This window comes from Ursus americanus, chromosome 5 (assembly GCF_024610735.1).
Source record: "Ursus americanus isolate L20-20 chromosome 5, mUrsAme1.1.p, whole genome shotgun sequence".
NCBI lineage: Eukaryota > Metazoa > Chordata > Mammalia > Carnivora > Ursidae > Ursus > Ursus americanus.
This window is the reverse complement of record NC_142131.1, coordinates 14,018,080-14,045,004: the sequence shown is the minus strand read 5'-3', so window position 1 is coordinate 14,045,004 and position 26,925 is coordinate 14,018,080. Positions and strand designations below refer to the sequence as shown.

The window sequence follows — 26,925 nt, the reverse complement described above, 5'->3', positions numbered from 1 at the left end:
TGTAATAAAAACAATTGGCTAAAATTTGACTATAGCCTTATTTTCTGAAGCAAAATATGAGAAACTGGCTCAAACTCAGAACCATAGTTATAAGCAAGTTTCCACCTAAAGCAAAGCAAAACACATTTCTGTTATAGTACATGGAGTATTGCAGTGGGATAGTTTATTTCTCTCATGTTACAGAGAATGTTGTCAAAGACTCCAGGGTCCCACAGTGATTCAGAGGCAGAGCCAAGACTACAACCCAACCGCCTGATTCCTGTTCCAGCATGCTTTCCATTAATCTGCATCTTCCTTACACCCTTTCATCTCAAAATTATCTTGCTGAAGAAGACTTAAAGTTTCTGGAGGAAAAATACATTTTTTTTCTGGAGAGTTTCAAGACATCTCTGATAAGAAACAAAATGTCTTAGGGTGCCTGGGTATCTCAGTTGGTTAATGGACCAACTCTTGATTTTGGCCCAGGTCATGATCTCAGGGTTGTGAGATCAAGCCCTACATTGGGCTCCGTGCTCAGCGGGGAGTCTGCTTGAAATTCTCTCCCTCTTCCTATCCCCTTGACTGGCCCTCCTGCACACACAGTTTCTCTCTCTCTCTCAAATAAATAAATAAATCTTTTAAAAAAGAAACAAAGTATCTTTTGAATCAGAGTAGACACATTTGCAAATCTCTAAATATTAGTTTTCTTTTGTTTGGTCACAGCTTATTCTTTAATGCTTTCTTCTTTTTGCCGAAGCAAATGCCTTGGGTATAAGTAAGGCTTTTAAAACATTTTATGTTCCTTCATGAGATCCTTTGGTGTTAATACATACCCCTTATGTGACAGGTACAGTTCCAAAGAAATCCCTATATAATTTTGCCATGTCTGGAGACTGACTTGCTTGCTGTCTTCATAATGTTTCCAAAGCTCTAATCTGAAATACACTGATATCTTTATTTGGTACGTACAGTCCTCTGGCCTTGCTTCTTGTAGCATGTTCTCTTTCATCCACTTGTCTAGAAAAGTTATTATGGAGTCCAGTTGGTGTGCTTCAGGCTTTCTCATAAAACTCATATTTTGGAGTTATACTCTGACTGGGACAACTTTTCTTTCCATTTGCAAGATCAGGGATATCTAGGTTGGCTAGAAAAACAGTTTTATTTTTATTTGTTCTTTCACTTCACAAAAACTCTGGAAATTCTTCCTTTTTATAGTCTTTCCAATTTAAGATTAGCTATTTCTGTATCAAAAATTTTCATCATTTACTTTACTTCTAATTGCCTTGTTCTGTCCCTCTTCCCCCCCCCCCCCCCCCGTCCTTAAGAACATTCATTGACATTGCTTTGTGTCAAACAGTATATGCTTTTAACTATGACCACATGTTTACTGGTTAGGTTGAGTAGCTTCAGATACATCTTTCATCTGTGTTGCTGAGTGAAGCTTTGACTATTGAATATAGAAGAAACAGAGCCATTTATAAATGTTCTGCTAGGTTTTTTTCTTTTCTGGCTTTTTCTTTCTAGAGTTGCCTATTTGGGTTTATATCTATTTATTATATCTTCCAACTCTTGCTGACTAGAGTTCCGGTTTCAGACATCACCCATGGTTATTGATGTTACCTGAACTGAAATTATTGTTTTTGGTTCTCCTGTGTATGATTTGATACTCATATACACTGGACTTCATTTCATTTTCAAAAATGCTGTTTCTCTGAATTGTTACAGTCAATTTGCAACCTTTCCCTAACTTCTAGAAAGTTAACAATTGCACCCACATCGAGGCAAATACAGACTTACTGCGCTCATGTCTCTCATGTAGGTCACTGATAAAAATAAATAACTTGGTGAATTTTCTCTTGATGCAGAAAGTAGGTTACTGTGATCCCATGGAGAATATCTTCTCATTTTACCGTGTTACAGTGTTGCTTCTAGACAGTGATCACGTGAGTCCTTTCTGAAAATCTGGCATTCATTTTTTTTTTCTGAACACAGTACAGCTAAGTACAACATATGGCAATCATGTTTAAAGTTCTATTTTACTTTATTTTAGTATATGTATATATGAGGAGTCACAAGAGATTAAATCTAAAGCTACATTTCACTGTCCTGTGCTAACTCATAACAGCCAGGGGTGCTGTCTTCCAAAAATACTTTCATGCTGTATGTATTATTCTGAAATTTTCTTTTACCATTTAAAATTACATCATAGCATCTCTCTGGTTAATAGGTATATGTCATATTCTTTACTAGTTGCATAATATTCTACAGTATGGATATACTATAATTTATTTAATCATTACCCTATTGATGGACATTAAGGTTGTTTCTAATTTTTCACCACTAAAAATATTGTTTTACAATATTACAGTTTTATAATGAGAACTCTTACGAATATATCTTTTCAATCTGGTTCTTTTTTTGCTGTAGGATAGATTCCCCAAAGTATAATTGATGGGTTATATGCATTTCTTATTGCAATGGATATTGCCACATTACTTTGCAAGAGATTTTAGCAATTCACGCTTCCATCAGCAATATGTCCAGTTTCCTGCATCCTTGTAAACACTGGATTTTTTACTTTTTAAAATGTAGGTTAAACTGATGTTTAAAAAAGAGTACCATGTTTTAATTTCTATTCCTTTTGTTCAGTGAAAAGGTCAATGCCTTTTGGGTGGGGGGGTTGTTTAAGTTTTATGGTCATTTGGGTTTCCTCTCCTGAGATTATCCTGCTCATAGCCTTTGCTTATTCTTATTTTGAGTTGTTTTCTTCTTTTCAATTTGTAGTTCTTTATATTTTAGAACTAGAGATCTTATATTTGTATTTTTTTAAATAAATTTTTAATTTTAGAACAGCTTTAGATTTGCAGAACAATTGCAAAGATAGTACAGAAATTTCCCATATTACCCTCATCCTTCCTGCCCCATTTCCCTTGTTATTAACATTTTACATTAGGATGGTAGATTTGTCACAATTAATGAACCCACACTGATACCTTGTTATTAACTAAAGCCCATATTTTATTCAGATATGCTTAGTTATTTTTTCTAATGTCCTTTTTCTATTCCAGGATACCATCCAGGATACCACATTACATTTAGTTGTCATGTCTCTTTAAGCTCCTCTGTGCTGTGAAAGTTTCTCAGACTTTCCTAGTTCTCGATGACCTTGACAGTTTTGAGGAGCACTGTTTAGGTATTTTGTAGAATGCCCCTCATTTAGCTTGTCTCTTTTTCTCATGATTACTTGGAGTTAATGCTATTTGGGAAGAAGATAACAGAGGTAAAGTGCCATTTTTTTCAAGATTTTATTTAAATCCCTGTTAGTTAACAGAGTGTAATATTAGTTTCAGGTGTAGAGTTTAGTGATTCATCACTTACATACAATACCCGGGATTTATCACAGCAAGTGCCTTCCTTAATCCCCATCCCCTATTTCACCCATCCTCCCACCCACCTCCTCTGTGGTAACCATCAGTTTGTTCTCCATAGTTAATCAAGTCCCATGTTCATTGCATCGTTTCACAGGTACATTCCAGCAACATGACTTGTTATTGATGATCACCTTAATCACTTGGCTGCAGTAGTGTTGTGTTTCTCCACTATCAAGTTACTCTCCCCTTGCCACCCCCATTTTTCATATGACTGTAATAGGGAAAGAAGTAACTGTGTGCAGCCCAAACATTCAAGGAGTGGAGAATTATGCTCCACCTCTTCTGAGGGTGCAGTATCTATGTACATTATTTGTAATTCTGCAAGAAGCATTTATCTCTTTCCTTCCATTTATTTATTTACTTATTCATATTCCTGTCATTGTGCTTTTTAAATTTTTTTTTATTTTTAGTACTTATTTACTGGTACTATAAGATGTTCCAGACTCATCTGGTATATTTTCCTGCCCCAGTGCTAGAATCAGCCACTTCTGTAAGGTACCCTGGTTCCTTTTACAAGACAATAATTTTAGAAAATAACATCTGGGCATTAGGTATGCTGTTGCTGAGAGAGCAAGGAAATGTATGTGTATAGAGGTATAGGAATAGTTTTTTCTATATGTAACCATCTGTATCTATATTATACTAAACCTAAGTTCATACTGATGTTTCCAATTCTAGTCCATTACCACATGGTTCATTCTAGTTTCCTCCTCTTGTTTATTTGTAACCTCCCATTCCAACAATGAGAAACCTGGCTCCCACCAACTGCCATACATTTTAAAATTTTTACCATTATATATTGTGGTATCAGAATTATTAACATATACTTGCCCCAGGGGAGAGAACTTTACCAGAATGAGCTTAGTACTTATACCAGTTTTGTTTGTTTTGTTTCGTTTTGCCTTTAGTCTTATAGAATCTACCCATTTCCAGTTATTTAGGTCAGCACCTTCGCCTGTTTCCTTCTGTTGTTCCAGATATTTGTAATTTGGTTAGATTGCTTTGTTACATTCTCTATTCCATCCTAAGATCTCTGACCTCCTAAATAATGCTTTTAAAATTTGTGTACATTGAGGTTCACTCTGCTATAAAAGGCTATGGGTTTTGACAAATTCGTAGTGTCATGTGTCCACCATTACAGTAACATATAGAATAGATTTAATGCCTAAAAATATCCTGGTCCTTACTCAACCCTTATTAACCCTTTCTCCCTCTATAACCACTGATCTTTTTACCATCTCACTAGTGTTTTATTTAACAGAATGTGACAGAATTGGAATATAATTGGATACTGAACACAGCCCTATCAGACTAATTTCTTTCATTTTGCAATATGTCGTTAGGATTGATACATGTAGTTTTATAGTTTTAGTTTTAGTTTTGTAGATAATATCTTTTTAAAATCACTTCGTATTTCATTATATGGATACACAGTAGTTTACTTATCCATGCACTTGGAGAATTTCTTGGTGACTTTGAGTTTTTGGTAATTATGAATACAGCTGTATAAACATTAAGGTGCAGGTTTTTGTGTGAATATAAGTTTCCATTTGGGTAAATACCTAGGAGTACAGTTATTGGATCATATGGTAAAACTAGATTTAGCTTTGTAAGAAGTTGCCAAAATGTCTTCCAAAGTAGCTGTAACCACTACTGAATGAGAATTCGTGTTGTTTTGCATCCTTGTCAGCAAGTGGTATTGTCTGTTTTGGATTTTTCTTTAACGTTACTAGCAGCTTTATTCATAACTGCCCACATGTGGAAGCACCTGAGATGTCCTTCAATAGGTACAGAGATACAAAAGATGGGGTGCGTTCAGGCAATGGAATGCTATTTAGCAATAAAAAGAAATGAGCTGTCAAGCTATGAGGAGACATGGTGAGGAATCTTAAATGCAATATTACTATCTGAAACTATATACAAAAGTTACATACCATATGGTTCCAATTATTTTGTCTGAAGAAGACAAAACGATAGAGAATGAAGAAAGATCAACGGGTTGCCAAGGGTTAGGGGTGAAGAAAGGAAAGAACCCAGGTGTTTGTCATCCCAGGATTCCCCTGCTAGCTTCTGGTAGAACTCTGAGATCCAATGAGACCTGGCTTCCTTTGAAAAAAATGGATGTGGCATCAGTGCCTTTGGTTTGATTCCATCGTTTTTGAGCTGCCCCTCACATTCAGCTCAAGTTTTTTGGATTTTAACCATTCTGATAGAATGGTTAAATGCAGAGGCATCTCATTTTTGTGTTAACTTGCAATTCCCTAATGACAAAGGATGTTGAGTATATTTCCTACATTTATTTGCCATCTTTGGTGAGGTGTCTTTTCAAAATTGTCCATTTTTCAGCTTGTCTGATTGCACTAGTTAGGACTTTTAGTACACTGATGACTAGAAGTGGTGAAAGGGTGCATTCTCATCATATTCTGGATTTAAGGGAGAGAAAATCCATTTTCTTTCCAGTAAGTATGATGTTAGTTGTAGGTATTTTGTAGAGGTTGTTTATCAGTTTGAGGAATTTCCCTTCTATTTCTAGTTTTCTGCTTGTCATGGATTTTGCAAATATCCCCATTCTTTAATTTGTCTTTACATTTTGTTCTCTCTCTTTTCATATACATTTTACACTTGTTTCCCAACATTTTCATATATGAAGTCTCAGATAGACCTTGAGCTTCTTTGTTTCACTTGCTTCTTCCATTCTTCCTTTATTTTTCCCTCTAATGTGTAAGACTTCTACATGGTCAAGCTTATTGATTTAGGATTTTTCTGGGCTCAATTTCCAGGGATTACCACTTCCTAGTTTTTTGAACTTGGAAAAGTTTTTTTACCTCTCTGAGTTTCAATTTCCTTCTCTGAAAAAGTTGGTGTATTATTCCTTCCTCATATTTGCAAGTGCTGAACAAGTGGATGCTACTATCTTTTTCTTTTATGGAAAAAGTTACTGTTACTATATTTTTTCATTCTGGAAAGCATTAGCATCACACTCTCCAGCTGTGTGACATATCTGAGGAACAAAAGTGACCAGAATATAGTTTCATTTATGCAACTGTTTTCCTCTGTGAGCAGAGAAATATCTTGGTCATATTTTTGGTCCAGCCATGTTATATCACTGTTATAAATAAGTAATCTCTTTTTAATGATTAGCTTTGACCTGAATAATAAAAGTGGTGTTAATTTTTGTTGCAGGGAAACTTGATGGAGACAAACTTTCACACACATAAATGAAATGTTGTGTATATAACCTAGAAATTTGAGTGCTTAAATGTTTTATAGCAACTATAAGTCAATGCAAGGAACGTTATTAAGTTACTAGTACATAAAATTCTTAGTATACTATTATTTCATTATGGAATTTAAATGGGATTTGTATGTCCTACACATACAGTTGGTAGGGGTCAGAAGTTGATGACTTCTGTCCTTTGTCACAGTAGTTATTTTGTATTTCTCAGATTTACATCACAAATTAGGAACAACTTGGCTAGAAATAGCTAAAGTTCTGCTGGGAAGAAGATTTAACTGGGAATATGCTGTTGGAATTTCTGAATTGAAGAAGTATGATTGTTGAAAGCATACCAAATGTTTGAAAAGTAGTATTTGCCAACCATATAAAACCAGCATTAGTCATGGGCAAGAAGTTGAGCTGTTGGTGTGATAGAAGCCCATCGTTCCCCTTGCTTTAAATTGCTTATCCTTTTTTGATTTTTCAAGACATGAAATAGTAATCATATTTTCCATTATTTAGCTCACAGAATGTTAGGTCAGAATAGGATAATGTGGGCCTAAGATTCTTCATTTGTTTTCCATTACTTACAGGCTGAAATCCAAATTCCTTAGCAATATCACAGTGGTTGAAAACATAGGTTTTGGAATTAGATAGAGGTTGTGAGCCCAGATTCTGACTTTGCCACATACGGCCATGTTCTTGAGCACGTTGCTTGAACATTCTAAACTTTAGTTTCCTCATCTATGAAATACAGATAATAATAGTCCCTTCCTCATAAAGGATGGAATGAGAGTTAAACTGGGTAATGTATGCACAGTACAAGCACAGGGTTTGGTGCATTTTATGTGTTCAGTACACAGTAGCTGCTGGTAATCATATCACCATGACATATAAGGCCTTTGCTAGATGGTCTTTTCAACTTCATTTACCATCATTAACCCTTTAAACTCACCCCATTTATCCTGAATACACTCCTCTATTACAACATACCTTCCTGACTTTTCTCCACTGTGTCTTTTAAGAAAATTATGTAGAATTAAACTAATATTGGGATAATCAGGGCCGTGTGCAGGGCAGGCTCCAGAGGGAAGTCCTGAGACAAAGGCAGCATGGCCTCCACTGCCAACCTCAGCAGCCCCATCAGCCTAGTCCACCTCACTTACCTCACTTGCCTGGCCACAGCCATCTGAGGGACTTTGAATTTGTCAGGGATTTCCCTCAGCAGACTCTGCATGGAGAAAGGACCACCATTTGGCCTGGTGGCTGTCTTACAAAAAATCCCAATGGCGGGATGAACCTCATGAACTGGGATTGCACCATTCTGGGCAAGAAAGGGACTCTGTGGGAAGGAAGCTGGTTTAAACTACGGATGCTTTTCAGACACCACTAATGATCCTCACCCCCCAAATGCAAATTTGAACCACCACTATTTCACCCAAATGTGTATCCTTTGGGCACAGTGTGCCTGTCCATCCTTGAGGAGGGCAAAGACTGGAGGCCAGCCATCACGATTAAGCAGATCTTGTTAGGAATACAGGAACTTCTAAATGAACCAAGTATCCAGGACCTAGCCCAAGCAGAGGCCCACACAGTTTATTGCCAAAACAGAGTGGACTGCAAGAAGAGGGTTCAAGCACAAGCCAAGAAACTCACACCTTTGTAAGCAGCGACTGTGTGGTGCCATAAGAAGGAAGGGATTGGTTTGGCAAGAACTTGTTTACATCATTTTTGCAAATCTAATGTTGCTCTGTTACGATTACTAGTCACCTGGGGAGGGTTGGGCCAGCTCTCTTTACTATCTCCACCACTGAGATGCAGTCCTCCACTCACTGGGTGGCCCAGTTTTTCATACAGGGTCTCTTCCTTCAGTCTCTTGTATTTTTGATTGTTATGTAAAACTTGCTTTTATTTTAATATTGATGTCATTTCAACTGCTGTAAAATTATAAACTTTCATACTTTAGTGAGCCCCAAGGAGCTTGTTTCCTTTCCTCACAGATTCAGGCTTGCTTCACAATGTTTAGAGAGAGCTACACTCAGCCTCCAGCCAGCCTCCCTCCCATCTCGTTCTCCTCGGAACCTGGGTTGTGTTGCTTATGAGCCTCAGATCCAAATTCCAATGATGTCTCCTTACCACATCGCTTCCTTTGTGTTTATATGGTGTTTTGTCTGTGTTGGCCTTTAGAGTAAATGAACTGTTTATACAAAAAAATAAGCTAATACTGGGATAATCATAAATACATAAGAATTGATCAGATAAGTATATATTCAGTATATTAAAAATAAAGTGTAGGACAATCCCTGTGTATATAAGACATCTTGAACCAGTGGTCATTGAGCCAAACTAAGTATAGACCTGTTTTGTTTGGTCTCTTGATGTTAAAATAAATCAGAGAATTTATAATAAAAATTTGAATTTCTGGCTTCTCTTGAAAACATTGAAGATCTAGCAACTGAACCTCCATTGCTGCACAGAAATGGTTGGGGTTTTTCAATTAGACCCACTCTCCATTCAAATAATATAGATGTATCACAATAGCATCTATGTGGCCACCAGTATAGAGTTCATCTTTTTCTCCAGAAAAGGTGATTTGATTAATGCAAAATAGGAAGAGTACTGCTCTTTACCCATTCCCAGGTAGGTAGAGTATAAACTGATCTACCTGAAGAAGCAACAGCAGCCACCCACCCACCTCCCAAAGTGCCTAACCAAATGTTCTTAAAAATGTTTGATCTTGGCAAAGCTTGTATCACTATAGCTATGTATAGTCTTGCTGATTTTGGTATTGGTGATTTGTTCTGTGCCCTCCTGAGAAGCCCTACAGTTTGTGCAGGTGAATTGGAGTTATTAATGGAGATGGTGGCTTGTATTAGATGAGTCCTATTCTCTTACAGCCCCATGACTCTGGTGCATGTGGTTTTGGCCACATTGTGGCAGGGCCAGGGGGCCATGTGTACTCATGTTAGAAGACTCTATAGAAGAGTATTTGACACGGGCATCAGGCCAGTTTATAAGCTGAGTTTTTTCTGGGGGGAGGATGTACCTTCAAATTTTAACCACTTGAATAATTAAATGTTTGTCCCCTCTGTGACTACAGGTACATCTCATAAATTCCCATGCTTAGGAGAATATTCACAAAGAACAAAGGGAAATGATTTAGCAATAATCTAGTTAATTTGGTCAATGTAAACACCCCAATTGGCTATATCATATTATGTTTTGAAACTTGAATTGTGCACTTTTTATTGTTTACACTGACTAAATTGGGCATAAAATTGCCAGATCAGTTTACTCCATGTTTTACAGATACAGCATAAAAGCCAGATTAAGCAGAGATAGTATTTTTCTCTGAGCAGAGTGTGGGAATTTGAGTTTCTTATCAGACTTTGAAAACTGTGAATGTTAAATTATACTAGGATGGTACTTCCTGTTTTTACTTGTCATTGAATTTATTTTCTTCTTTGGAAGCTCAAAATGAGCTTTTGACCACATATCCTTTAATGCACTGACGTGGGAAGAGATGTGGTAGAGTTGCAGCCAGGAAAAGATTAAAAATTGACTCAAGAAAATTTTGTATCGTTCAGTTCAAGTACAGGAACTAACATGACTTGTCTGAGATTTGGCAACGTCTCATTCCTCTTTCAAAATGAAGCACATCGGAAACACCTTCATGAGGGACGTACTAATTGGCTCTTGCTTCTTGCTAGTTACTGTGTTATTACCTACTGCAATCCAATCAGACATCCAAAAGGAGATCTATTTCTAAGAGTGTGATTCAGTTGGATTAAGTACAGACCCTGAAGTTTGACACGCTGGTGCCACTGACGTACTTGTCAGCGGAGAATGTCAGTCAACATTACAGTGTCTGAGTTTCCATAAAAGACATATTGTGATTTGCCCCACGTCCAAATAAAGATATTATCATGACTTAAAGGTAAATTGCTGTAAATGAAAATAATTCAATTCAATGCATACCATAGGAAATAATTGGATGTATAGATAGGCAATATGTGTTAGAGAAAAACAGAGTGACTTCATTTTCATCCTTGTAGTCCTAGGGCAGGTAGAGTGCCTAGTATCAGCTGCCTGCTCAATGGGTGACTACTGAATGGATGAATCTGTCCATCAACAGTGGTGCTTTGGTAACAACTTACTCTAACAAGATTAAGTTACTTAATCTCTGCAGACCTCAGACTTTTCTATCCATGAAATGATTTCGACTAGCTAGTAAGAAACATTTTCTTGCAGGTCCACAATTTGACTCTATGATTGTATGTATTGTAAAATGTGGCAAATATATATAACCTGAAGTGTTTGGGGCCTTGGTTTGGATACTGTACGAAAACAGAAAGATTTTGAGTTTGACTTATTGAAAGATTATTTTTAAATTTTTACTTATTGGCGAATTTAAACTCATTTGTATTTCTGAAAGTATTAGGAAAATATTAGGTGATCAAACATACCAGGGGCTGTTTATATACATATACTTGATAGGATGGCCTTTGAGGATTAGAGTAAGAAAATGAGCAATGACTTAAATAATATGCTTATATAAAATTAAATAATGAAAATAAAACATAAATCGGTGTTTTAATGACCAGCAAACATCAACCATGACTGTTAGCATATGAACTACTGTCCCAAGTGAAAATTTGGGCCTTCTAGTGGAAATTTTGATGTTTGAGAATTACCATGAAGAATTTTGGTGTATTAAAAGTTCCAGGTAGAGAGAGGCTTCTATAGATACAGAATTGACTTCCTCTTAATTCCAGGTAACCCCTCTTATTATGACATGACTACCAATTCCTTTCTCTTAAAGGTGTGAGGGACTGGCCAGGAAGGAGTGTGAGACCTTCACTTTCTTTCGGTCCTTTTAAGGTGCTGAAAGCTTGTTGCTCCTCTGCCTAGGCCTGACTTGTCTTGAGGAGCTCAAAGCTGCAGGGCCTGTTTAGCTGCTGCTCTTTACGTGTGCTGACCAAGGTTTATATCCCAATTGCTTATGTATCAGAACTCTGAAGTTGAGAAAGCACCTTTGAAAAATTCAGTGATGTCTGCTCCTGGAGGGATTTATATTTGAAATGTTTTCCTATCATGCCTTCCTCTTCAATTTGTTCTCTTTTGTTTCTTCCTTTGCTGTGACTCTCATTCATTTATTCATGCATAAAAACATACAGGATATTTTCTATATGCCAAACACTGTGTTGGATCATAAGGATAGAGAACTAAAGATATGCTGCTTACTGTATAAGAGCTTACTGCCCAGCATCATTTTTTTTTTTTTTGGTGCAATTTCTTTGTAAGATTGGTCCTTTGCTACTTAGAGCCTCTGGGAATGTACTTATACTTTGTTTAGTTTTTGACTCTTAGCTTTAAATAATTCATTCCTAAATTCTGTCAGGTGTCTATAAAAGTCAACCAGTTGAAGCTGTTTTTAGCCATCAGTTGGTAGATATGAACACTTAATATTAGGTTTTTTTCGTTTTGCAAGTGTCTCTTTCAACAAGAAACTCAAAAGTAGGATTTTTGCAGCTTTACCCTTTCTGGTAACCAGGTTCTAATCTTATGTGATTACTACATTTGGGGGTGAATGTGGAAAGGAAATTTTTATTTAAGTTACAAAGTCTGACTTCTCCCCCAACTAAACTTTATTGAAATCCTCTGATGAGGCTATAAACTTACTGCTTCTATTTCCTTTTCTTTCTCCTTCATAGTTACACATATGGGAGACAAAAGCCTCAGATCTCCGTTTGAAACCTCTTGGGTAGTTAGTAGAGAAATTATTGCAAGCTTTCAGAATTGAGGATGAAGAAACTACGTATGGCTATTATTATAACTAAGCCAAAAGAGAAGGAAATATTAGGAGGAGCCAAGGAGTCGGTTTATTTGAGACAAAGAATTTTGGTTAAACAGATCCTATTGAAATTTGACTTTGATCATACTTTTCAAAAACATTGAAAGTGAATATTTTGATTCCTTATTGCTGCATAACTTTTCTCTTCCCCCAAACTTGGTGGATTAAAACAACAATGATTTTGTTATATCTCCTCATTCTCTGGGCTGATTGAGTTCAGCTGAGTCCTTCTGCTTCACGTGAAGTCACTTGGGGATGCAGCCATCTTGGAACTTACCTGGGCCAGAGCCTCAAGATGGCCAGTGGTAGTGGACCACTGATGCTGGCCATCCTCAGTTAACTCAGCAGGGACTGTCTCCATGGGGTCTTGATTCTCCTTAAGGCCTCCTATGCTTCTTCCTGTGGCTGCTTAGGCTTCCCTGTAGCATGGCTGCTGGATTTCAAGAGGCAGGAAGTAGAAGCTGCCAGTCGCCTTAAAGTCTAGCCTAAAGTTGCACAGCTTCACTTCCCTTACATTCTATTGGTCAGAGCAGTCACAGGCCCAGTTTATATTCAAGGGAGTGAAGAAATAAGACCACTTTGCAATGGAGGCAGCCACAAAGATTTTACAGTTATCTTTAATCTACTATAGTAAATCTGTTTATAGCTAATCAATATAAAAGCTGATGTTTGAAAAAAAGAGAGGGACATAAAAAAGCCTAGGAAGTTCAGCATTAGGTATCTCCTGAATGCATATTTTATAAAGGGGAAAATTAGCTGCGTGATAATCACATTCAGGCAGACTCAGGGAAAGGTTAACTTAGACCACTGGTTCTCAAACTTAAGTGTTCATCAGAATTATTAGGAGGGTGTGTTAAAACCAGATTGCTGGGCTGCACCCCTAGAGGTCCTGATTAAATGGGCTTAGGGCAGGGCCTGGGGATTAGCATTTCTAAGAAATTCCCAGATGATACTGATGCTAGTGGTCTTGGGAACCACACTTTGAGAACCAGTGCCTTAGACTAGGTGGGGCCAGAAAGAGTGAGAAGAAAAAGAAAAAAAGAAGGACATATATTGTTTTTCCTCTAATGGTGTTTTTAAAAGCCTAGTGTCAGTAGTATAAATTTAAGTTTCAGGCCATCATGAACATGTTAACATAGGGCCTTTATGTTTATCAGGGTTATTAATCCTAGTGCTGCAATATCAACCCTGAAATCCCATTAGCTTAACATAACAAAAGTTTATTCTTACTTATGTAAAGCACAGTGTGAGTCAGTAGCATTCCTCTGTATGTGCTACAGCATCTGGAACATGTGGTCCTCATTGTTGCTGAGGCAGGGGAGGGAGAAGAGAGAAATAAACAAGGCACACCAGCTCTTAACTGCCCCAACCTAGAAGTGACACAGGTTACCTCTTCTCAGAGTCCATCGGTCTGAACATGCACCCATTGGTGCATGACCTCAACCTAAGTACAAAGGAAGCTGGGAAATGTAGGGGTGGGGGGACATAAGTAGGAAGCCCTAACTATCTCTGCTATAGTACCCAACTAACTTCAGGGTCCCATATTCTGTGATTAGGCAGAGCTGGAAGAAGAAAGAATCCCATGAGCCTTCAAACCCATATGTATACCTCAGCTTGTAATTATTCAAATACTATTATTACTTCCAAAATATATATTTTCTTCTATGAGTAATTTTTTTTTTTAGTCATAATTTTCTGGGTGGCATTAAACAGAGTGCCTAATGACATCGCTATCTCAAAAGAAAAATCTGCTGTGAAAACTTTTTCATCTATTACAAATAATTTGGTAAACTCTTGTTATCAAGCCATTTTGGTTGTTCTGTTAAGGACTGGTTAAGTAAGAGGTGCCTGGGTAGCTCAGTTGGTTAACCATCTACCTTTAGTTCAGGTCATGATCCCAGGGTCCTGGGATTGAGCCCCACATTGGGCTCCCCACTTGGTGGAGAGCCTGCTTCTCCCTCTCCTTCTGCCTGCCATTCCCCCGGCTTGTGCTCTCTCTTTCTCTCTCTTTCTCTGTGTCAAATAAATAAATAAAATATTTTTTAAAAAGGATTGATTAAATAAGACACCGTCTCTTTTTCTTTGCTGATTTTGCCAAGCACAGAATTCTTTAGGTAATTGTTAAAGTGATTATTTAAGCTGCTGGAGACTAGACAGCTTGTGTCCATTGGCAATAGGGTAGTATCAGGACTTTGAAGATCGTCTTGTGGGCATTTTTGAAAATAAAGGAATGAAATTTATTTTTATCCTATCCATACAAGTCCCACTGATAGCTAAGTGATAGATAGATAGATAATATGGTACAGAATATTGTCAGTGAGAAACAAAGCACAATTTAGGTTTAATTTGTTCATCAGATTCCCTCATATTGCTGTTGCCTACCTTTGTCTGGAATTCTTTTTTTTTTTTGGTGCCTCCACAAAAATTGATACTGGTAAGCAGGACTTCCAGGCACATAGAGACTCTTTGGTCATGGGAAACCAATTCCTATTTTCCTCTGCTGATGGGAAGACCTTATTTGGAAGATAAAACCTTTGGAACATGCTATATATTCAGTCTCAGTAGCTTTGAGGCAAATTTCCATTTCAATATTGTTTCTTAAATTCTACAGGCTTAATTAACATCTCTGATATGTTGAAACAATATGATGATGAGGTAGTTCTTTGTAGAAACATGCTTGACTGGTAGCAGTCTCCTGTCTTAGTTTGGTAAACTAAAATTCTATATCTCACGGTTGTTAGAAAGCATCTGAGTTATGTACTTTGATGCCTTCATTATGTGGTTTTAGTTTATACTTAGAATCTTTATAGGATTCCCCCCTTCCACACACAGTTATTTAGTAGCTACTAGACTGGCAGCTGCCTTAAATTAACAAGTGACGGATCAGCATTACTCTTGCCACTGAACAGATGAAGAAACTGAGACTATTTTGTGACTAGTCCAAAGCGTCCTGGTGAGTCAGGGTCAGAGTTAGGATTAAACTTTAGTGTAAATGCTCAGGCCAAAGCAACTTGTGTAACTCTGAAGTTAAATTTCTGGAGACAGAGACACTATCTTATTTTAATATTTGCTAGCACGACAGCATGATGTGCAGTTACATTGGAGACTATTTAAACTATCTGATCCATTTCAGAAGTGTAGCTGCAGTCTCCTACCCTACCTGGGATGGGTGAAGAAGGGCTTTGGGTATACACAGAAGGCTACATAATGTATTGGAAAGGGCAAGACACTGTGGTGGGAAGAAACACGTTCCATTGAGAGCTGTGTGACCTTGGTTATGTCACTTAATCTCTCAGGAACCTCAAAGTCTTCACTTGTAAAATGTGAGGCATCAGCAGAAATGTTTCCTAAGGTCTAAATTTTTAGTGCAGAATTTTGAAACTGTTATATTTGTGATTAGGAAATCCTCCTTAGGTGAATCTTAATTTAACCAAAATTCCCATTCTTTTAAAGATTTATTTTTAAATGCAATTTCTATGAGAAACAGTTTCTTCGGGTTTTGACTTGGCATCTGGAATCTTCTGTCTGTCATCAGCTCTGCTGAAGAGCACAAAAGGGAATTGCAGAAGGAAGCTTGGCTGAGAAGAGGCTGAGTGTGCAAAGCAGGCACAAACTTGTAAGGCCAGGCTCTCTTCTCTCTACAGCCCTGCTTTCTATTCTTCCCAGAGCTGGAGGCCAAACTCTAAACCACCTCCTGCTACCCACTACCTTACTGATGGATAGAAGAAATCATTGCGTGGGGAGGGTGTTTGCTAGGCTATTTTGGTAGCAGCCCTTGTATACACGTACCTCACCCTATGCACTTTGGTTGGCTTACGATGGAATGAATCTTGGGGAATTTGCTTTTTCAGCTTCTTTGTCTCCTCCCACCCTTTTGCCAAGTGACAAGAAGAACAAGGTATCAGCCTCAATAAAATATAGTAGTGCCTCCCTATTTTTCCACCTCCCCTTGTGGAAGAGAGCTTGGTCAGACTCATCAAGGGCAGAGTCTGGGGGGTCGGAGTCCATTTGAAGAGTTTTCTCTCAGAGTTCAGGCTTATTTCTAAATATCACTGACCCAGAGGCCAGTTTCACATCCTGCAGAAAAGCTCTGGAAGAATGTGTCAGCAGAACTGGCATTGCATGTCTAGACAAAGAATTGATATTAGCATCATCAGCCAGCATCCAATCTGTTAACTCTTGTGTAAGCATTTGTTGTCTGTGCCGCAGGCATTTTTTTGGCTAAAAATGAAAACTGTAGGTCTAAGATTTAGACTTAGGTCTTTCAGGATGTTCTTTCAAGGTAAGGAATCACAAGGTAATTTTTTTTTTCAAAATCAGCTATTTTATTGATTATTATGAAAGTCTCTTCAACTTTTTAAAAAAATTTTCAGTAAAATGGTATTTGCATCATCACCATCTTCATTTTATTATATATTCATTATTTCAAGAAACATTTATTAAGCACCCACCCCGAAGCTATACAAGGCATGCTGCTAGGCTGTGCTGATACATTGATGAATAAAACACCTAAGGTCCCTGCCCCTCTGGAGCTTATAACTTAATGGGGGAGACTGACCACAAACAAGAGTAACAGGATATTTCTGTCTCAGTTTCAGCTGAGGCACCAAAGAACAAAGCAGTAGGTGTCAAGTTCCTTGGCTTTTTAAATTAAAGTGCTAGACTACCTCTGCAGGATTTGCAAACAGGGTACCTCAGAACTGGTTTTGCTAGCCTGAACCCATCATCCACCTTCAGGGCATTGAAGAAAAGGCTTGGTGTACTTGGAGGTTAAAGTGCTGGTAGGTTTTCTTTGAGGAGAGTTGTCACTGTGCTGTGTGGTTCTCCTCACTTCAGGAAGGGGCTGTGTATCCCCCTTACTCAGACCTAGTTGGGATGAGGCTTCTAGGGAACCACTCAGAAAGAGCACTATTTTGTGTTTCCTGGACTTTGGGGACTTTGGGACTGACATCTGAGGCATTTCAAGGCAGACGCCAGAGAGTTGGGGTAGGAATGGGATATGGTAAGGCAGTAGAGATGAGGTGGCTGCATTGGGATTGGCTAGCACTTTTAAAGTTGACTGGGTAAGAACCAACTCAGAAAAAAAGCAGACTGGGTCATGGTGAACATAACTTCACAAGGAGGACCATAGGGATGAGGTGACTCAGGAAAAAAAAAAAAAAAAAACAGGCCTCTAGCATGGAGCAGCTGAATGCGAATGAGAGGGAAATTCTTAAGGGACCAATCAGAAGGAGACTTGCCTAGTGAGGCAGCTGTGGGTAAGAAATCTGCCACTGATGGGAGTCTCTGAAAACCCCAAAAAGAGCAGGCTTGGGAAGCTTGGGTGTCTGCCAAGTATAGAGGTACCAACTCCAGATTACAGCCATATCTGACAAGTTAGATCTATCTTCCCCTCTTCTCCTCTATCCCCTGCCCCAACCTGGAAGGGCCCAAGATGGGAAAAGGTGAAATGAGAAAGCTTACTAGGCTGCCTCCCCTGATAAGCTTCCAAGACTGAAACAGATCTGAGCTGGCAGAGGGGAGATATTGTGGATTATTTTAAGTCTGGGGTCTTGATATTAAAATCACCCAAGAAAAGGGACTATTTGTTTATGACTGGCAAGTGACTAGGATTGTTTTGGGACTGAAGGGATATTTTCATTTAGTGACAGGGAAGAACATGTGAAGTTGAGCAGATCTAAAGGAACAGAAGTGGGAGAGGATAAATCGCTTTCGGTTCATGCCATACTGCTTCAGGTTCCTTTAACCTGGTTATGCTAGTAAATGAATAAAATACGGAATTATGAGACTCTGTGGGGAGGGGTGGCAGTTGTAGAGAACCCATTTAGATAGCTCAACTATCTAAAAGGATGACCTTTCAGGAAATGAAAATTAATGAATGAGAAAGATTCAGTTGTATTGTGTTTGGTGGGAGTTGGGGAGGGAGGTGCCTGCAAACTCCAGGCAGAAGTTAACAGCCTGTTTAAGGTTTACGTGGGAATCCTGTGATCAGCATCCAGGAAACATTTAGATGGCTTCAGTCAAAGTTATTGTCATTCTTTGTGTAGGGCACTGAATTAAATGCCAGGTCTACAAACAGGATAAATGCCTCCTTCACTGAGGTTTAAGTCTTAATTGATCAACTTTGGGGAAAAAAAACACTTTGATAAAAGGTAAGATCTAAAAAAAACCACTTTGATAAAAGATAAGATCTAAAGGCCTAAAGGCAGTAAAGAGTGGAGAAACTTCCATCCTTTGCCCTCAAGCTCTTGATGGTGCTAGATAACATTCTCCTTTTCTGAGAATTTCCATGACAAGCAGCCTCTTTTAGTGCGCTGGTGACCTTTTATGGAGTATAGGGACAGCTGAGTAAAGAAACACAGAGCTCCTCTGACAGTCCCAGGAGGGAGGGAAAGCCTTTTAACTTGTTCTAGGTCTTTGTTTATGTGTAAGGCTTAGAAAAGACTACCTGTAAGCATGCCATCCAAAATAATAGAGGTAAGATGTCAACAAGTCAGTAGGGGCAGATATGCCTTCTCAGTTGAGCACAGTGATTGGAAATGTGGTTTGCCTTTGCTGGCATAAGTTTGTTCACTCATGAAATAAAAAGAGCAGAAAGATGAACTAGTGGCCTAGGGAAGGCCTGGGGAGAGTCTCTGCAGGAATGCGGACTCAAGCATTTAAAGCCTAGATCCCAGGCAGACGGAGAACCAGTGAGTGTCTGTGCTGGTGGCACTTTCCCAGTCTTGCTCACCTTCCAGCCACTCAGTCTCTACCAGGAGATGGAGTATTTTGGGGCAGGGAGCAATGAACCTGGGCTTGTGGGGACTCCCAGAGATGAAGACTGACAGCCCCTGGTTTCAAGGAACTATCTGGTTGGGAGACAGAATACATTGCCAACACATCTGGTACTCACAAATACAGAGCCAACCCAAGGAGGTGGAGAGAGAGGTAAAATATGCTTCCTGTGAGTACTGGGAAAGGACAGTGCAATCTAAATTGCCAGAGTTTTCCATGTCTCTAGCTTTTAGTTATATCTCTTCATCATCCAGATAACACACACTCAACAGAGAAACTGGCAAGGGCCACAGTGTAAGATATCAGCTGCTTACATTATTAAAGAACATTTGGTACAGAAGGGACTTCTGAATTTGGGAGGAAGGAGTTTGTGCTGTCTTTCCCATTTCCCATTGGTAGGGAGAAATAATTTGCCTCATTAGAACCTGTGCCCCTTAGACAGGAGCCAGTCCCCAAACAGGCTGCCAGGTACACAGAAAGTTCTCGATTAATGTATTTAAAAATCAAAGTTCTGTGATTTAGAGATCTAAGAATTTCATTTTTTTTTTTTTTAGAAATTGGAATTAGAGTGCCTTGTAACTAGTCTGTCTTACTAGTATTAGTATGCTTTTTGTATGCTTTTTGATACTCCCTAATTTACAAATATAATGTGTTTAAAAATCAGTTAAGTTGATATCATGGCCCTTAGGTATATTTTTTCCTTGGCAACACATTATAGTAGCAAGAACATGAACATTTGAGTCAGGCAAATGTGAGTTTAAAAACCAGCCTTACAACCCTTAGATCTGGAGTTTGGTGCCAGCCTCTAGATTCCCATTTTGGAGGCTTCACTCTACCCTTCTGATAGTCACAGCCCTCCTTCCTGGAGAGACAAGTCTGAGTGGCCAAGAACACATGCTCATGTGAAACCTCTGTCCCTGTGCTCTCAGGACTCTGGGATTCCCTGCCCAGGCAACTGGGAACACACTTCCAGGGATTGCTGGGCCTGAGACAAGCTGGCTGGGCAGTCAAACCTTTCACAGAATGGGACCTGACAGGGGTGGGTGTAGAGTGGGAGGAAAGAGAGGATGGGGCAGTGGGCTGAGGAACTTTCATTTGTACTCTCACATTGAGTCCTGAAAATGTCACAGGGAAGTTTCCTTATATCTGACCTTTGGTCATATTGCTTACAAACAGTATGACCTTTCTGAGCTCATTTTCCTCCTTCAAAAATGTATGTAAGAATTCCTAACTTATAGATTTTAAGGGTACAATTAGATTATTATTTAAACGTAATTGTATGAAATTAACTAAACAATAAATTCTTATCATTAATGTAAATCTTGACTATAGAGTTTCAGACTAACCTGAAAATGTCTTCTAAAACCACCACACAACTGAAATGCATTACTAATTATATTATTAGCATGAATGATATTTCAGGTATGTGGTCTCTTATCTGAAAACTTTGGCCCAGATGTTTCCAGAATTAAGACCTTTTATGGATTTTAGATATATATATATAAACCATATATTGCATTACACTTGGAATATTTGAGGCAAAGCCATGCTATTGAATACATTACTATTTTCCCCACAAAACCTGTCAAGTAAATATATATAATAAGTAAAGACCATACGTAGCCTTATGTTAATCCAGATCAGTTTTCTAAAAAGTAAATTTCTGTATTTTGGAACAGTTTTAGATTTACAGAAAGATTGCAAAGATAGTACAGAGTTCCCCTATGTCCTGTAGCCAGTTTTCCATGTTGTTATCATCTTACCTTACTCTGGCACATTTGTCAATTCATAATAATGTATCATTATTATTATTATAATTAACATTATTATTATTATACATTATTATTAACTGAAGTTCATACTTTATTCAAATTTTCTTAATTTTTACCTACAAATTTTTCCTTTTTCTGTTTCTGGATTCCATCTAGGCCATTCCATTACATTTAGCCGTTATGTCTTCATTAGCTTTTGCTGGCTGTGATAGTTTCTCAGACTTTTCTTATTTTTGATAGCCCTGATGGTTTGAGGAGTACTGCTCAGGTATTTTGTAGACTGCACTTCAATTGGGATTGTCTGATGGTTGAAGATGAGACTGGGGTTATGGGTTTTGGGGAGAAAGACCACAGTAATAGAATGCCATTCTCATCACATCTGAAGGGTGCATACTATTAACATGACTTATCACTGTTAATGTTGACCTTGATCACCTGGCTGTGGTAGAGTTCATTAGATTTCCCACTATAAAGTTATACTTTTGGGGCGCCTGGGTGGCACAGCAGTTAAGCGTCTGCCTTCGGCTCAGGGCGTGATCCCGGCGTTACGGGATCGAGCCCCACATCGGGCTCCTCCGCTATGAGCCTGCTTCTTCCTCTCCCACTCCCCCTGCTTGTGTTCCCTCTCTCGCTGGCTGTCTCTCTCTCTGTTGAATAAATAAATAAAACCTTAAAAAAAAATAATAAAATAAAAATAAAGTTATACTTTTTTCTTTCCTTTTCACTCTGTACTTTCTGGAAGAAAGTCACTATGCATGACCCACAGTTAAGGAGCAGGGAATTACGCTCCTCTCCTAGAGGGGTAGAACATCTGAATTATTTAGAATTCTTCCACATGGGAGGGTGAACTGTTCTCCCCCATAGGTCAGATTTTTCTGCCAAATGGTTAAGGAATTTTTAAATTTTCTTTTAAATTTTTAGTGTTGTGGTTAAGGGATTATGGACCAGAGCCAACGTTATATCTAAATTTAATGTCTTATAACATGCTTCTACCCATTATACCTCTCTGTGGACAGGAGACTGAGTGATGTTTTCTTATAAGAAAGAATGATAGGGGGTGCCTGGGTGGCTCAGTCGTTAAGCGTCTGCCTTCGGCTCAGGGCGTGGTCCCGGGGTCCTGGAATCGAGCCCCACATCAGGCTCTTCCTCTGGGAGCCTGCTTCTTCCTCTCCCACTCTCCCTGCTTGTGTTCCCTTTCTCGCTGGCTGTCTCTCTCTCTGTCAAATAAATAAATAAAATCTTAAAAAAAAAAAAAGAATCATAGGAACTAATAGGAAGGGATAATGGTGGCCTGTCTCCCAGAGCCATGGATAGTTCCCCCACCCTATCCCACATGATTGGCTGTACAGTTTTAAATAAGAACTATATTTGGTTGTTTCTATACCTTCATAACAAATTCAGCTTGAAGGGAAATAATGGGAAATATGGTGATGACCAAGTTAAGAGTTTACGTTTTAAAAAATAAGACCAATTTTCCTCTTCATGTATTTGTCAGACCTTTTTTAACATGAATTTTCATAGAAACTCTTGAATTGGAATTATTCAAGGCTGGGAGAGTTGTGTATAGAAGGAAATGTAGGTGGCTCTTGCCTTTGGCATGCTGTGTCACTTCCCACAGTCATTTAAGGACCCACTCTACTCTCCTACATTCCCACCTCCCTATTAAATGCCCCATACTCACGCTTGGGCAGCTTTCCATACCACACAGTCTCAGGTCTCATTCCCTTTCTCCTCTTCTCTCCCACATTCCCTCTCACCTGGGTAAGACCCTTTTAGGAATTTTGTTGTTCATACCTAAGTCCCCTGTGGTCTCTGTATGGCTTTGGAAACTTCTACTCAGGAGTACTGTTCAGAATACCTGGCAATCTATGATGTAGAGCTGTGGCTGGGCCTTGTGCCAGGCACTACTCCTTTGGGTACAGAGGGTCTAATAGGAGAGAAGTTACTGAAGTTTGTGTGAGGGGATATGGAATGGCTGAGAGTAGCAGCTATTTATCAACCTGAAGAGGAGTCTTTTGATACTTTAACATACAGGGAAAATAAATCTTATTAAATAGATTTTGTATCATATAGGTCATTGTAGCCTTCCAGAATTAAGCCCTAACCCCCACTCACTGATTACCAACATATTGCTTATATACTCTCAGGGTTGACTTTCCAACTTGTGGAATGGCTCATTGAAGCTCCAAGAAGGCATCGATTTAGTTAGGGCAACCGTGTAACCAAATATTGACCAGTTGCTGTTCAAACTTACCCCTAAAGCCTAACAGCCTACGTCATTATGGTCTTAGAGCTAATTCACAAGATGATATGAGCCCTGCGCAACTCATAATTGTTAAAAATAACTGTCAGGAATGTATCTGTAGTGAATCTTTTCCTACTTTGGCCTTCAAAGGAACACAGGTCAGGGAATTTCTCTTCTATTGATTTCACTTGATCTCTCTCCAGCCTACGATTTCATTACCTATAATCATGTTCATTTCTTTAGCATACTGTCTCTTCCACCTAATTTAGAAAAATGTGTGGATACCTTGAAAATTGTACAAACTTCCGAGGAAAAAAAAGTTACATGTAATTTGGATGATGAATAATTGTCAAATAACTCTCTGAGTTTGAGCTCCAATTAGGGAGAAATAATTAAGCATGCTGGCATTGAAGAAATACAATATTTTAAACCACTCTCTGATCTTCATTGTGTCTTTTTTTCAAAGTCCAAAAATTAAACATAATGATGGACTAGATAAAGAAGCTTATTATTCACCATCTAGTTATGCTACTTGATGAATTGACTGGAATTTCTCAGAGATCTTCTTTTCAAGGCTCCCCCCACCCACCTCTGGGGGAGGGCACAATCCCCTCAAACCTAGTTTCTATAGTATCTTTAAACTGCATGTCACTGGGTTGATTGCCTATAGCAAAGGCCTCTAAACTTTTTGTTGTTGTTGTTAAAACTCCTCTATCCATAAAAATTATTTGAATACTCTAAGTTTTTTAATACATTTTATGCATTTACTACTAAAATAATATATATGTTATAAAACTTTATGCAGTTCCTTTGGAAATTTTTTATGTACTGCCTTGTGAAAAATCTTCTATTGTATTTTGAATTTTTTAAAATAGCTAATTGTGATTTATATTTTCATTGGTTTGTATATATATTTTCCTCTGAATAGATTTAAAAAACTGTTAAGATAAAAAATTAAATTATCCTCTACTTAGAACATTTTGCTTAACTATTTCTTGGACCAGAAAGACCTGGAACCTTGTCTGATTTTGCCCTATCTGTGTGATCAGCAAGCAGCAAGCCACTTAACTTCCACGAGTCCTGATTATCTCATCTGTAAAGGAAGGGCTTGGACTAGATGATTTCTAAGATTGCTCCAGCTTTATAATTTGGATGACAGGATTTGATTTGGCAAAGCTCCCAGAAGGACATTCTCTGAGTTTGAGAAGGCTGTCCTAATTTGACCATGGATGTTATGAATTTGAAAAACCTGTTTTAGAAAACTCACCAAAGACAAAAGCATACTCACTGGCTCTAGAGGCTTGGTGTCCTAAGCCATCTTTCTGTTATACTGCTCAGACCGCAGGACAGGGGTGCCACATGGATGCCACAACTCACAGCATCATAGCAGCAGGGAGCTGGCTACACATGGGAATCATGAAACTGCCAGCAAAAGCATTGTTCATAAAGAGAACTTTAGCTGAGAGCTGAGTTCAATAATCTTTAGCTCAGCATGCCAGCAGTTTGCCTTCTCACTTTCCTTGGTTGTATTATGTTAACAATCTTTATTTTCTGAGCCTTTGTGTGCTAGCCGTGGTGTTTAGAGAAATAGATGCGTAAAAAATACAAATCAAAATGTCATATCCTGTAAACATAACATAAGCTGATTATTTTAAATGTTTTCTTTACTCAAGCAGGTGGATTTAGGGCATGACGGTAATAATAAACACTCCTCTAAAGAACAGATTTTGATCAAGGAAGTCTCCAATTGGTTCCATATATAATCTTTACTCTTTTCGTTTTCCCAGGGCAAAAACTGCACAAAAGAAACAAACCACTGCTCTTGAAATATAATACCAGTGGAAAAAAACAAACAAACAAAAAACAAACAAAACCTCAAGACAAAAACTGACCTAACAATGCAAACTAGAACTTAAATAAGATCTTACCACACCTCTGCAGCCACCCATATCCAGTGTGTATCCTGGAAAGACTTATGACTAACCAAAGAGAGGAGAGACCATGAAAAGAGTCAGTCATGGATTTTTAATTTGTAAGTACACACTGATCCAGGGAAGACTTACAGCAAATTTTATTTCAATGCCTTTTATTGTTTTTTATCATACAATCTGTGCCTGTCAGCAACACCCTTTGATTGCTTCTTTCGCCAATCTGAAATGCTAGGAGGATCCCTGTTTAACCAGTTTTTAATAACTGTATTTCTATGCCACCCTCACCATCATTTCATTTGCTTTCAGCACCAGAGATCTTTACTCACATTATATTTAAGGACCTATTATAATATGATTAAGGGGGGTGGACAGTAATTATACAGGAAATGAAAAATCAAGAATTTTATGTTTCTGTCCCGGGTAAGGACCATAAATTACAGTTCTGCCACAGCGGCACTCTCTCCCCTGGGGTTACTGTTATGAGAACACTTGTGACAACACATTTGACATTTTGTGTAAAAGATGCTTTATATTTGTCATATGAATGTGCAGTAAGCATCAACATCTAATATGTAAGCAGAAGTAGATGTTGCAGTTAATCACAAGAGGAGATTTCCTATGAAAAATTGATAAATGTGTATTTCATGAAAATGATTGTCAGCACTACTTTAAGTAGATATTGCTGCCCTTAGTGAGGAGAATGTAGAATAAGTGCCAGTTGTTTTCATTTCATGCCTCAATTTGTATGTTGAAGGTTAGGTTAATTACCCTGATTATATGATTACTGCTTAATTTGATTTAGTAGCACTAATAATTTTGCATTTTGTGACCCTCAGTTGTTTAAGCCAGCTGTTTTGCTTGCCAGGTGTGTTCAAACTGGCAAAAGTCTAGGAGCCAGCTGAAGTCTGATATAAACTTTCCTGTAGACTTAAAAAGAAAGATTCCACTGTGGTGAATATACTGTCATTTTTTAAAAATGCTAATGAAATCCCCACAGAATGTTCAGGGCTAAACAGCAGAGAGGATGTGGACCATGCTTATTCTTTACAGTCTTGGTACTTGGGAGACCCTCTGAGTCAGCACCTTCTGCTCTGTGCCTTCCTCTCCCTACCTGGGAGGGCCAGTGTGGGAGGGGCTAACCTCCCCTGTGGTGATGATGGGTGGCTTTCTTATTTTTTGGCTTTCCTTAGAATGCTAATTTCTTTCTATTAATTTGTCCTTTGTAAACTTTTTTAAAAAAGATTTTATTTAGCTTTAGAGAGAGAAAGTGCAAGAGGCACAGAGGGAGAGGGAAAGACAGAATCTCGAGCAGACTCCATGCTGTGCCCCAGGTGGGGCTCGATCCCACAACTCTGAGATCATGACTGAGTGAAAATCAAGAGATAGATATATAGGTGTGTGTGCGTGTGTGTGTGTGTGTAATATACTCATTTGATAAAATGTATTGAGTACCTTTACGTACAAGGTATGTAGAAGGTAGAATAATAAGTATCAGTTCTTTGCTCACAGACATGTTGGGAGATGAGACATAGTCACACATAAATTTAATATAAGGTAGAGAATATCAAAAGGAAAGAGCTGAAATACTCTTTCCTATATAGGTTAAAATGAAGCTATATTCAGGATGCAAGTTCATTTTGGCTCCAGTCTGGATAATTGGTCTGGCTAGACCATCATCTAGCAGAATTTGAAACAACAGAACCCATGAGGAGTAAGATT

General features: G+C 38.3%; 1 long non-coding RNA gene and 1 pseudogene across 6 annotated transcripts in view; both read left to right on the top strand.

The window, feature by feature from the left end:
• LOC148110039 (uncharacterized) overlaps positions 1-26,925 on the top strand; it is a 322,676-nt gene that overhangs the window by 186,216 nt on the left and 109,535 nt on the right. For 5 of the 6 annotated variants that reach the window (XR_015724384.1, XR_015724383.1, XR_015724385.1 and 2 more), the window contains one exon: positions 25,063-25,307. The exons of the other annotated variant lie outside the window; for it this stretch is intronic. This is a non-coding gene — a long non-coding RNA (uncharacterized LOC148110039). The remainder of the gene's footprint in view (positions 1-25,062; positions 25,308-26,925) is intronic. 6 annotated transcript variants of the gene reach the window in all.
• Positions 7,031-9,153, top strand: LOC123791561 (SUMO-conjugating enzyme UBC9-B pseudogene; annotated as a pseudogene).